Here is a 12,695-nt window from a genome sequence, read left to right as displayed (position 1 = left end):
CTACGAGTAGGTTAGATGAGCTGACCAAAAAGCAAAACAATTTGCAAACTGCACATGAGAAGTTAGCTAAGATGGTACAATGATCACACTTTTTCAGAACTATACACAATGTTTAGTGAACTCCCTGTCGAGGTGAAAAAACAGTCAGAAGAGATTGGGTTTTTGAAACTGGAACAAAACCATGATGAAACTGACTTAAAGAAAGCTGAACAACTGCACGGAGGTGGGGCACTCAACAGTGAGGCCACTCTCGTGAAAAAAAATGTGTTGCAGCACCTAACTTCTGTAGCCAAAGTAGAAAAATTGAAGTCCGAAAAGAAAAACAAAATTGTTACTAAAGTGGATGCAGACATAAAAACTGCTGTACAAAGAATTCATTCTGAACTGGCGACTGGCAGAGTTAATTCAAACTAAATGCAACTGTTAACACAGGAAACATGCCAGAGAACTTAGCAAACGAAAGAGAAACTACCTTTTCTGCTCCACAGAGTTCCAATGCCACTGAAAGAGATTTCTTCATGTATAATCAATTACCAAAGGCAATAACGAATCAAATGAGTTACCCTCACCAATTGCCCTACATGTCAATACCAGAATCATTGGGAACAGGACACTGCATTTCAGCATTTCATCAATATTGGTAGATCGCCTGTGTCAGGTGTTTTCTACAAAGTCAAAAAAGATTCTCCCAGTAATTTTTATAAGAGATTTCTGTAACATAAAGGTGCAGTTTACAAAAAATACCCTATGTATAAGATTCACCCAAGGAGATGCATTGCACCGGACAGCTGATGTGGTAGAACATTGTCAAACATATGATTAGTTCAAACAATCCTTTCTAGATACATTTTGGTCTACTGGTGTTCAGAAAAAATAACAATGAGAAATGTTTGACCTGCAATGGTAAACAAGGGGGGTTTGTGAAGATATTTTAAGCAATATATAAATAAAATGAGATACTGCAGCAAATCTCTGTCTCATATAGATGTGTTCAAAATTTTGAAAGATAGGTTGCTGCCAAACATTGGTGAAAAATTAGTAACAGTAACAAAAACAGATTGTAAATATTTCTTCTCTGTTGGACTCCATAGACCTAATTTATGAAGAAGGACAAGATCAAGAAGGCAACATGGACCACACAATCAGATTTCCAGGGCAATGGGACCATACAAACCAGTAATGTCAACAACAACATCCATGGCTGGCACCCTTACACACCACCACAAGGCAATCTAGTAAATTACTATTATCAAAAGAAAAGAGACCTTAGGTACAAACTCAGATACCAGAACCCACCAGATCATGGCAACAGGATAGTTACAACAACTGGGTAGGTGCTCTGTACAATAGGCAAGTAAACGAAGACACATGTAATGGGTGTAGGACAATGAATGCTGGTCAAATTCAAAACAGAGGTGTCAGAAAAGGGGATCAAAATTTCCACAGTAATCAGGATACTAATTGGTGCAGTAGGCAACATGTTGTGCACATAGTTAAAGGGGGGGGGGGGACAATAGTGGTGCTACTTTACCACTGACAGGAAACAGTGATGTTCACACTAAACCTTCCGACAACAACAAATGGGAATAGTGAGGGCAAACAAAGTGAACATGTAGACTCTGATAAAACTGTAAAAATGTAAATATTAATTTTAAGTTTGGATTTAAGAAAATGAACTGAGAAGAGAAATGTGAACTATTAGGTACAAAAATCCGAACTGCACTATACTATGAACTAATTAGACTCATACTATTTACAAATATGTATCCTTATATCTATACAGAGTAACTACAATAACTCAGAACACAATAGCTCAATGCAAAGATTGATGTGGGGTGGAATCAGTTACAATTTTGAGATATAACTGCACATGTCCTATTATGAAGTACTTACAGTATAATTCAGTGAGCAAAATTCTCAATAGGTACGTTTTACTGGTGACAAATGCAATGAGTTGTGTAAGCTATCTTAACAACATGAGAGCTAATACTCAGTAGTATGATCTTCATCAGGGTAAGTTTAATTTCAGTACTTGTGATAATTTAAGTACTTGTGGACTGTGTAAGACAGAAGAAAAACATTTCACCCAAGTGGGAAGTAATGCATTCAAAACTACTCTACAAATATCATGCTTAGGCATGAATGGTACGCTGGCTAACATACAGGTAGTCAAAAATTTAATTATTCTGTCTGGTGCTAAATTGCACACCCCAATTAGTAGAGGAGTATATGTATAAAGGGTTTTTGGGGGAGGAGACCAGACAGCGAGGTCATTGGTCTTGTCGGATTAGGGAAGAACGGGAAAGGAAGTCGGCCATGCCCTTTCAAAGGAACCATCCCGGCATTTGCCTGGAGTGATTTAGGGAAATCACCGAAAACCTAAACTGTCATTCTCCCAAATGCTGTATGTATAAAGGTATGTTCAAAGACAATGTTGGGAACTGTAAGGATCCTGCCGATATGAAGTGTAATTATGTTTGAGTGTGTTAGAAGATGAACGATATGTGGAATAGCAAGACACGTATCAATGCTCATTAATGTAAATGTAAAAGCGATGATAATTGTAACATAAGAGCTGAAAATGTATGCTGTGTGTTCTGATATGTACCATGTTTCATGACAAAAGAATGTCTGAAGAATCAAGCCTAACAGCCCCTCTTCCCTCACCTCGCCCTCCTCTTGGGTGTAACGGTTTTCATTTTACATGAATTTAATACAGAACCAGCAACAGATGGTAAAATAGTCATATAAAATAAATTTTTTTTGGACTATTCATAACACCTATACAAAGTAGAATATTCCATGTTGTCTGTCCATAAAGACAATACATTAATTTCTATTTACAAATGTGAAAGAAATATAGGTTACTATGACTTGCCACACAGGAGAACCAGATTAATTATGTAAATCTGCTGGAAGTTTCATATCAGTGCACACTCTGCAGCAGAGTGAAAATCACATTCTATAAGTTGATGGTTACAAATGTCATTTTACCTTTTTCATGGTGATTCATGTATATATCTACCTTTGATCATTTTTCATGAGTAATTCTTATAACCTTCACAGGAGAGCTTCTGTGAGGTTTGAAAGACAGGAGACAAGGTACTGGCAGAATTAAAGCTGTGAGGGCAGGGTGTGAGTCATGCTTGGCTATCTCAGATGGTAAAGCGCTTGCCTGCGAAAGGCAAAGGTCTCGTGTTCGAGTCTCAGTCCAGCACACAGTTTTAATCTGCCAGGAAGTTTCAGATAAACTTATATTTGCAGATATATAAAAGGTATTGAATATGGAGAGGTACAAACAGAACCACCAATGTGAGTTTAAAATAATGTTTTGACACAACATATTTTGGTTACAGTGTCACCTTGAGTCATGTGTATGAACATGTACATATTACACATAGTAAGGAAGTAAATATTAGGTTACACTACACTATCCATTTCACTGTCTTTCAATGACACATTTCAGTTGTATTTGTAAAATATACATATTATTTTGAGTCTTTTGATTTCTGCAACTGATTGACGGCTTCTATGTGATTACAGTAGTAAACTTTTCCTTAGATGCTGTTGCATCTAGTTACAGGTCTGTGAAATATAGATTTTTTGTTAAGATTTTCCAATAGCCGATGTGGAGTTGATAACACACACTGTATTCTTTTGTCTATAAAATGAGAAACCATGAATTAGCCTACTGTTCTTTGAGAAAATTACTTCATATGAGACAATATGATTTAATAGGGCACAAAGAAAGCCCCAAAACACGTCTGTTCAAAAAATTCCAGAACTTTGTCCACAACATTTTTCTACACTTATCTTTACTTATTGTGCATGGACTCCTTTAAAATACTCTCCTACAGATACACTGCTCCCAACAAAATTTCCACTCCCAGAAGCAGTCTTGATACACCTCTTCCTGGATTGTGCGAAGTGCTGTCTGTGAATTTTCCTTTATCTCCGAATTTTCCTTTATCTCACTTGTTGTTGCAAATATTCATCCTTTCAATGGTCTTTCCAACTTTGATAATAAGAAAAAAAGTCTGCAGGGGCCAGGTCTGGAGAGTACGGAGGATGAGGCAGGACACTGATTTAATTTTTTGTGCAATACCCACACACCGCCGTGTGGAATGGCCATGTGGGTAGAGGCGCAATGTCATGGATTGCTTGTCCACTCGTGCCAGAGGTTCAAATCCTCTCTCGGGCATTGGTGTGTGTTTTGTTCTTAGCATAAGTTAGTTTAAGTAGTGTGTAAGTCTTGGGACCGATGACTTCAGCAGTTTGGTCCCTTAGGAATTTACACACATTTGAACATTTTTACTCACACACCAACAAGGATGAACGTGCAGGTGCGTTATTGTACCTCATGAGCCGTGAAGTGTCTCACCACATTTTAGGTCATTTAGTTCCCACATTTTCTTGTGGGAGTTGCAACACATCCCTATAGTACCATAAATGAACAATTTGTCCCTGTGCCATGAATTCATGTGGAACCAATCCTTCAAAGTCAAAGAAAACCATCAGCATGGCTTTCACATTTGACCTGGCCTGATGAGCTTTTTTTGGTCTGGGAGAATCTTTCCCAACCAATTGTAAAGATTGAACCTTGGTCTTAGCATCATAACCGTAGACCCACATCTCATCACCAGTTATGATTCTCTTAAGGAAAATTTAATTCTCATTTGCATAAACCAAAGCTCTTCACAAATTGTGAGGCAAAAGTCTTTCTGGTCTTGTCTTATGAGCCGTGAGAAGAACTTGGCAGCAACATGATCCGTTCCAACATGCTGCATCAGGATTTCATGAAATGATCCAACTGAAATGTTACATTCTTCTGACTGTCCAAGAGGACAGTCAGTCTTTGATTGGCATGCACAATTTTGTTGATGTCCCTGACATGAGTGTCATTGGTAGAGCCTGAAGGGCATCCTGAATTGGGTCATCTTTAACTTCCATCTGGCCATTTTTAAACCATGTGAACCATTCATAACCATGAGTATGGCTTAGGCACTCATCACCGTGGACTTCCTGCATCATTTGGTCTGTCTCTGTAAAGGTTTTCTTTAGTTACATGTAAAATTTAACGCAGACATGTTGCTCCTCTTAACTCTGCCCTCTCAAAATTCGCAAACTGTGTGACACAATATTCTACTCAATACAGCACTGAGCAATAACTAACAGACTTACAGCAATGAAACTTCTGGCAATGACACAGTTGTGTGCAGGGATGTCAGCTGCATTTCGCTCCAACACACCATTGGTGTGAAATTATGAATGTTCCGGAATTTTTTAAACTGACCTCATAGAAAACAAAAGAGAACTATATGATGCAATTTCTATACAGCAAAATCTTCATTGTAACTCAAATGTAAGAAACTGAACTCTAATGTACCATAATATGTAAAGAGCAGTGTAGAAGTATATATGGGAGGCAAACTTAATGATGACCATTATCACAGTATTTAAGGAGTGATAAATGAGACTTACATAAAGTGAAGACTGTAAAAAGGAAAAAGTGGTATACTTATGAATATCTGTAAATTAATTTCAATTAAGGCAATACACTGATTTGTGCAGTGAAATGCAGACTTTGAAGCAGAATTTCAAATATGAGTGAAGCTAAGTGTGTGCCGTGCACTGAGAGAGCAGCAACTGGCACCAAAAGATAGACTATACCAAAGTAAATTACATTTACATGGCAAACTTACCAGACTGATGCCCTGGCTGTATATACCACATCTTCACACCATCTTTGGTTTCCACCAAGCTACACAAACTGAAGTACTGAGAACACTATGCGTTCTAATGATCCATCCAAAAGAGTGCAACTTGTAGGAGAAATGTATTAGAGACAATACAGCTGCAGTGCTGAATGTACAATGTTGATTGACATGAATTAATGAAAATTTATGAAGTCGCTCCCTAAGAAATACCAAAAGAGACTTTTAAATAGGAAATTCTCTCCTATCAGGTGTAAAGAAGAAAACTACTCAAAAACAATAATCTTTGTGTAGTCTTAAGTATTTGATAACTGTTGTTTGTAAATTTCATGTTTCTGTACAATTTGGGTTTCAGACAATAATAAAGAAAAGGTATGAAGCATTTCCTTTCACCCCCATACCTATCTTTGGTCCAGTAATAAAGCAGTTATATCCCCAGATCATAATCATGATACAGTGGTATTCAAGGACAAAAGAAGGTCAAAATTGTACCTTACAAATGTAAAAACTTAGCTTGAAACCTCCGTCAATGTTTTATGGCTTGGTGATTGTACATGCAAATATTTATAACTTCATGTGTTCAATGAGATATTCAACTGCTGTCAGCTGCCATCAACAAGTACTGAGGTTTTTGCTTCCAGCAGAGAGTGGGAGCATATTTGATGTAACATATGTAGGACTACAGGAAAATTAGATGATAATTTTTTATGACAAATGCATATCGGCTGACTCTCTTGATTGAGGTGGGAGACTCCTGATTTTCCACTCCTTCTCCCGCTTCCTGATTTTTCCATTATGTCTCCCAATTTTTACTAATTATCATCTAACCTAAGATTTTGTTTGAAAATTCACCATTTTAGTCTTTTTTTGCCAACCATCGCAATTTGTTTGTTCATTACATAATTTTAATCAATATACATTTCGAAGGTAATAGAAACCAGAAAGTCCCACACGACCTTTATGCCAATAAGTATTTGTTCTCTTTCAGTGTTTCCATTTGTGTTTTTATAGCCATTACATAGCTTTGTGACATCTAAGGGAAAGACTCAAATCAATTGTCTTGGGTTTATACAAAAGTGAGCCACAGATTTTTGATCATTCATATCTCCTGATTCTCCTGATTTTTAAAACTGAGTCTCTTGAGTTTTGGTTTTTTGAAGGTTGGTAGGTATGCGGGTGGTATGGACTGATGAAAACAAATTTTCATTCACACTCTGTAACTACACCACATAAAAGTGTGCAGGAAAGTTAAGATATAATATTGCTGAAGAGGTCAAGGGAATCTTAATTAAAATGAACATTTTTGATCTTCATTTATTTTGTTATATCTGATTTGTGTTCTCACATAAACAGCATGTTAAGTAGTGCTTGTCTGAATAATTTATGACAAAACTAGTAAATTTTATAGAAATATACATCAAGAAAGTTTTGAAATACTGTATCTCTGAGTTATTTAAAAACCACTATGCAAATATTAATCAGTGATGGAAGAGAAGAAAGCACATATAAAAAGTCTGATTGCCTTCAATTAGATTTGCACAGTGCAGAAAATTAGAAGAATAACAAAATCTGTTACCCTCAGGGAAAAGGAAAAGCTTGAAAAAGGTAATCTTTATTGGTGCTAGTTACAATTCCAGCTGCACAATGAGAGAAAATACAGAAAGGAGTGTCAAATCTAACTTAAAAGACCATTTTAAAAATAGTTTATTTTATTTTTGTATAATATTAATCTTCTCTGTGAGGAAAGCCATTTCTTTCTCTCTGTACATAACAGTATAAATATTTCAACAGACTGGATGAGAGTGGAGGGCCACTTTGGTGAGCATGTGGCCGTTGACATGATATGATCCACCTTTGCCGCTCATCTCACTGAGAGTGAACTTCATGTGCCAACCACTGATTTGCACATGAAGTTGCTGCACCATGCTCAGAAGGACAGGTTCTTACACCTTCTTGAGGAGATGAAGATTTTTCTGTCATTGTATAGAGTCCGGCATTCACCTGCTGAATGCGCACATGTTGGACAGCCATACCCATTTTTGGGAGTTGTTTGAAGTGGGTTGTTTGAGGATGGGGATGTGTGTGGCAGTCCATAAGATGTAGATTCTGAATATCATATCCTGTTATTAATGTAATGTAACTGAATAGATAAAAAAAATCTATTCACAAAGTGGTGGCTGGAGAATGCACGTATAAAGATATTGAAATCTACAGGCTTTTGGAGCTAGTGGCTCCTTCTTCTGGCAAAAAGGTTGAATGGGAAGAGAGAGGGATGAAGGAAAAGGACTGGTGAGGTGTAGGAAAAGTTGCCCAGAACTGCGGATCAGGGGAGACTTAGTGAACAGAATGAGAAGGGAAAACTGCTTGTTGGGAATTGCACCAGGTGAGGCTTGTAAACCTGAGATGGAAGGTAAGGTAATACACAGGACATAGGTTACTGACAAAAGATCATGCATAAATTAATAAAAATGGAAGCTGAGAGTATTGCATGTGGTATAGGCGGAGGGGCGGGAGTAGACATATCAGAAAATAAAAGATATATAAAAATAAAGGGAGTGAAGAAAGGAATAGTTACTGAGATGGTGAGACCAAACATAAATTAAGACTAGGCAAGTGGCAAGAACCAAGGACATGTTATAACACCAGTTCCCATCTGCAGAGTCCTGAGAAACTGATGTTTTGAGGAATAATACAGATGGCATCTCAGAAATCCGCAGGTGGAAACTGCCGTTACAACATGTCCTTGGTTCTCACCTCCCACCTGGCCGTAATTTATGTTAATTTCTGCAGTGTCAGTGTTTCTTCTCAGTAACTACTCCATTCTTCATACCCTTTTAGTTTTTTATGTCTTTTATTTTCTGACCTGTCTGTTTTTCTCTGCTCACCATGTACCACATACAATGCACTTGACTTACTACTCTTATTATCTTGTGCAAAATGTTTGGACAGTAATCTCTGTCTTGCACATTATCGTATCCTCCACCTATAAGCTCTCAGATCTTCAAATCATGTCTGGTGCACTCCCCAACGATCAGTCTTTCCTTCTCATCCCACTTGACAAGTTTCTCCTTACCTAGCATTTTGGGCGACTTTTCTGAACTCTTCTGTCTTCAAGCCTAAGTTCTTTCAACCCCCATTATCCTGAAGGGGGTGTGGCTCTGATACAGTGACCTATTTTCTGACTTGTCATTTATTTCTATTTCATTTCATTGATGGCTTCACTGAAGTAAGTTTCTGGAGTGAGACTATGATTCATTCCTTTGGGACTCTGATATAGGCACACAGGGTGCAGGACTTAGTGGTGAACTCTCTGATTTATTGTGACTTTGTCAGCCTTCTGCCACAGTATCTGTACAGTGTTTAGTTTCATGAAGATTTATTTTGGTTAAGGCCTGGTTACAAACCAAATATCAGAGAATAATGTGTTAACTTTGAACCAATAAACTGTGCATTCATTGTGTACCTCGGCCTTATTCTTTTGGGTGGCTTTGGCAGACTCATTAATTGGTGACAAGGTGCCCTCCCTCCTCCCTCCCCACCCCATTCTATGCTGATGGATATTAAGAGGCAGAATCCTTACTGGACATCATGTGCTTGCAAACAGTGCTTTCCCATCTGCATAGGGTTCACTGACTGTAATGGTGAACATCAACAATGTCACCATCAAGTTGCAATTTGGTGTGGGACTTCTATGACCATCATTGATTGGAACTCATACCACTAGATGGGCTGTCCTCCTCTTGAATCTTTTGACACTTAGTTATCCAGCTACAACAATGACATTAAGATTTCTGAGAATTTTTTGGCCCAGGTTCAATATCACTCAACTGCCTTGATGGCCAAGATCTTGCTTGTAGATGCTCCAGGTGTTATCAACCTCTTATGTGTGGACCTCTTCCAGGTACTGGGCCTTGCTGTCCATGAGTCCACCCACACAGTCAACTCATTGGGTGTTAATGCCCACCTGAAATCTCTTTGTTCCAAATTTACTTCTGCCTTCTCCTACCCCATCTCAGGGGTCAACGATTTCATGGCACATGTGGCTCTGATGCCATTTGCAATGCCAAAATTCCATAAGGCCTGGAATGTTACTTTTACACTACAAAACAAGCTTCAAATGGAGCTCCAGCTGCTCCAGGATGAGGATGTCCTCTCCCTCACATCCAATAGCTAATGGGTCTCCCCCAGTCATCATTGAGAAACCTGATAGGAAGCTGTGCATTTATGATGATTTCAAGTCCAGTGTCCAGTCAGTCAGAGATGCCTACACCATTCTCTGGGCAGAAGAAATCCTTGCTATCTCTTTGGTGGCAGGTTATTGGCTAAGTCTCATCTTTGGGATGCTCACCTCCAGCTTCTGGTCAATGAGGAATTGCACTATTGTTTGGTGATGGACACCCCTTTTCATCTTTCTCAATACAACAGGCTATGCTTTGGCATTGCTATTGCTCCGGCAATTCTCCAATGATACCTGGAGCACCTCATCCACCAGGTCCCGGGCACGGCTAATTATTTAGATGACATTCCTGTAGCCAGCAAAGGTGCTCAGGACTTGACCAACAATTTACTAAAGCTCTTCATTGCCCTACAACAGTAAAACCTCAAGCATAATAAAATTAAAAGCTGTTTATCCATTTCCAGGTTGAATACTTGGTTTATGTTTTCTGTACTTCTGGCATTGTGGGGTCAGTGTAGTTATTTCCCATGTCATTGATGGGACTGAGTGTCTTGTTGCCTTTGTGTCCAAGACCTTGTTGGCAGATTTACACATTTATAGTCAAATCGAAAAGAGGCTCTTACCATCATCTTTGGTATAAAAAAATTCCATGGTTATATCTATGGTTGCCATTTCACTCTCTTTGCTGGTTACAAGCCTTTGCTATCTCTTTTTAAGGAGTTGGCAAACAATCTGACTAGGTGCACCATGTGCAGTGTTGGCCCTCTTTTTGCTTGGCAGTTATGAAATCTATTTGTGTTCTACCTCTCATCAAGCAAATGCAGACCTTCTTTCATGTCTATACCTCTGAGACAGGATCCATCTTTTGATGCAGATCCTGATGTCTTCTTTCTCCTGGACAACACTGCTGAAAAAGCAGTGACCAACCTGCTGCTGAATTCCAAACTTGTCACATGACATACTGCTGAAGATCCAGTGCTCAGCAACATTCTCTATCTGATGCAGTATGGGTTGCTGCATGGCCATTGGCATTTACGACACTCATAGGTCCAATTGTACTGGCATTGCTGCCATGATCTCCTCCACATTCAATAGGGTGTTCTTGATTCAGGGGGAAGACAACTGCACCAAAATCATCACTCAGCTGATGTACAGCAGCATACCTCATCTCTAGTGCACACTGGACACTGGTTTGTGGGACACACCATACACCTGGGGTGCCTACATGTATTTTTGGAGGGGTGTGGACATAGCAATCACCTGCATGATCAAGGCCTGCTATAACTGGCAGGGCAAGCAGTTTTTTCCCATGTCTGGATGCTTTGGCCCCTTGGTCTTATCTCCATGTGCACATTCCAGGACCTTTCCTGGGGCACTCGTTGCTCATCCCCATTGGAATTTTTGCCATTGAGGGGCTCCCTGAAACTATTATTACTGGCAATGGCTCCCAATTTTCTTTGGTAGAATTTACCACCTGCTGTGAAACCAGTGGCATCAAACCTTGCCTCCAATGGCTTAGCAGACCATTTTGTTCATATGTTTGAAACACAGCTCTGCATACTCCACTGGCATTATCACTTAGACAAAGCCCTCACCCTCTCCCTCTATCATAGAGAGTCATCTGGGGTCAAGTCTGGCAGAGAAACACCATGGCTAACAGCTCTCTATTCTTCACCCTAAAAGGGCCCCCGTCCTATGGCCAGTTTGGTCTCTTGTTTCCAAAAAAGGCCGGCAACATTGGCTCCCAGCAGTCATTTTTCAACTTCTGGGGTGAGCCATGGGTGAGGTGAAGCTTTCTGATGGCATACCCTGCTGTAAAGACATTAACCAAATGCAGCCTCACTGTGGTCCTCATTCGAGACCATAAATTTACCTCCCTCTTTTGTTTCTGAGGTGGAGGTTGTCAACTCACTCCCTGTCTTGGATGCCACTGGTACTGACTAGTCCCAACTGGCAATAATTTATGCGAAGGGGTCTGCCAAGGAACCACCAGCTCTAACACCGTTGGAGGTGGGTTTCACCTGCCTGGCTTCCTCTGCCACCAATGAGTACCTGACAGCACCAGAGTGGGGGTCAAGCAAGACCACCATATGTTCTTCCAGGTAGGGGTGGGCAGAGGGGGGAAGGTGGTATGCTGTTACGTGGGCTTGCACCTACTCTGCCAACACACATTACAGCCAGGCAACACAGGCGGCTATCTTCCTTACAAGTCACAAATACGTCAGCCACATCCCTTGCGGCTACCAGATGGCAACCCAAGTGCTGTCAGATGTCATTGGCTTCACGGTCCTTTCCCGTATGTGAGCCACATGACCGCAAATAGGGCCAACTGTATACTATCATCTGGGTTGTATCTAGGCCAGCACGTGGGCCTTGGGAAGCCAGTTCACTTCAAGTGGGCTCCTGGACCAGGACAGAACGCAATTGTATTTCATCACTCTCGAGCCCACTGGGGAAACATCATCATGGACATACCTTGAAGAAGATGTAGTTCTGGTGTGGTGACCAATCTTCAGACTTGTAACTCATTTCTTTTTCATTTTGGTGACAGGTTCATTGAACATAGCTTAGAGACTGAGACAGTGATATGCCCCTTCAGGACTCTGATACTGGCACAATGGGTGCCAAGACTGTTAGTAGTGAACCCTTCAGTTTACTGTGACTTTATCTACCTGTTTTGGTTACTGACTGGTCACAAACTGCCCTCAACAGCTCAGTATTTGTTTGCTGGATATGGGTTTGGTGGCCCTGGACTTTCTGAGCTGAGGACGGGTAAGCACCGCCAGTCCTCTGTCACTGTAAGC

The sequence above is a fragment of the Schistocerca nitens genome, chromosome 2 (assembly GCF_023898315.1).
Source record: "Schistocerca nitens isolate TAMUIC-IGC-003100 chromosome 2, iqSchNite1.1, whole genome shotgun sequence".
Classification (NCBI taxonomy): Eukaryota; Metazoa; Arthropoda; class Insecta; order Orthoptera; family Acrididae; genus Schistocerca; species Schistocerca nitens.
The sequence above is the reverse complement of the archived record's forward strand: the minus strand, read 5'-3'. Positions refer to the sequence as shown.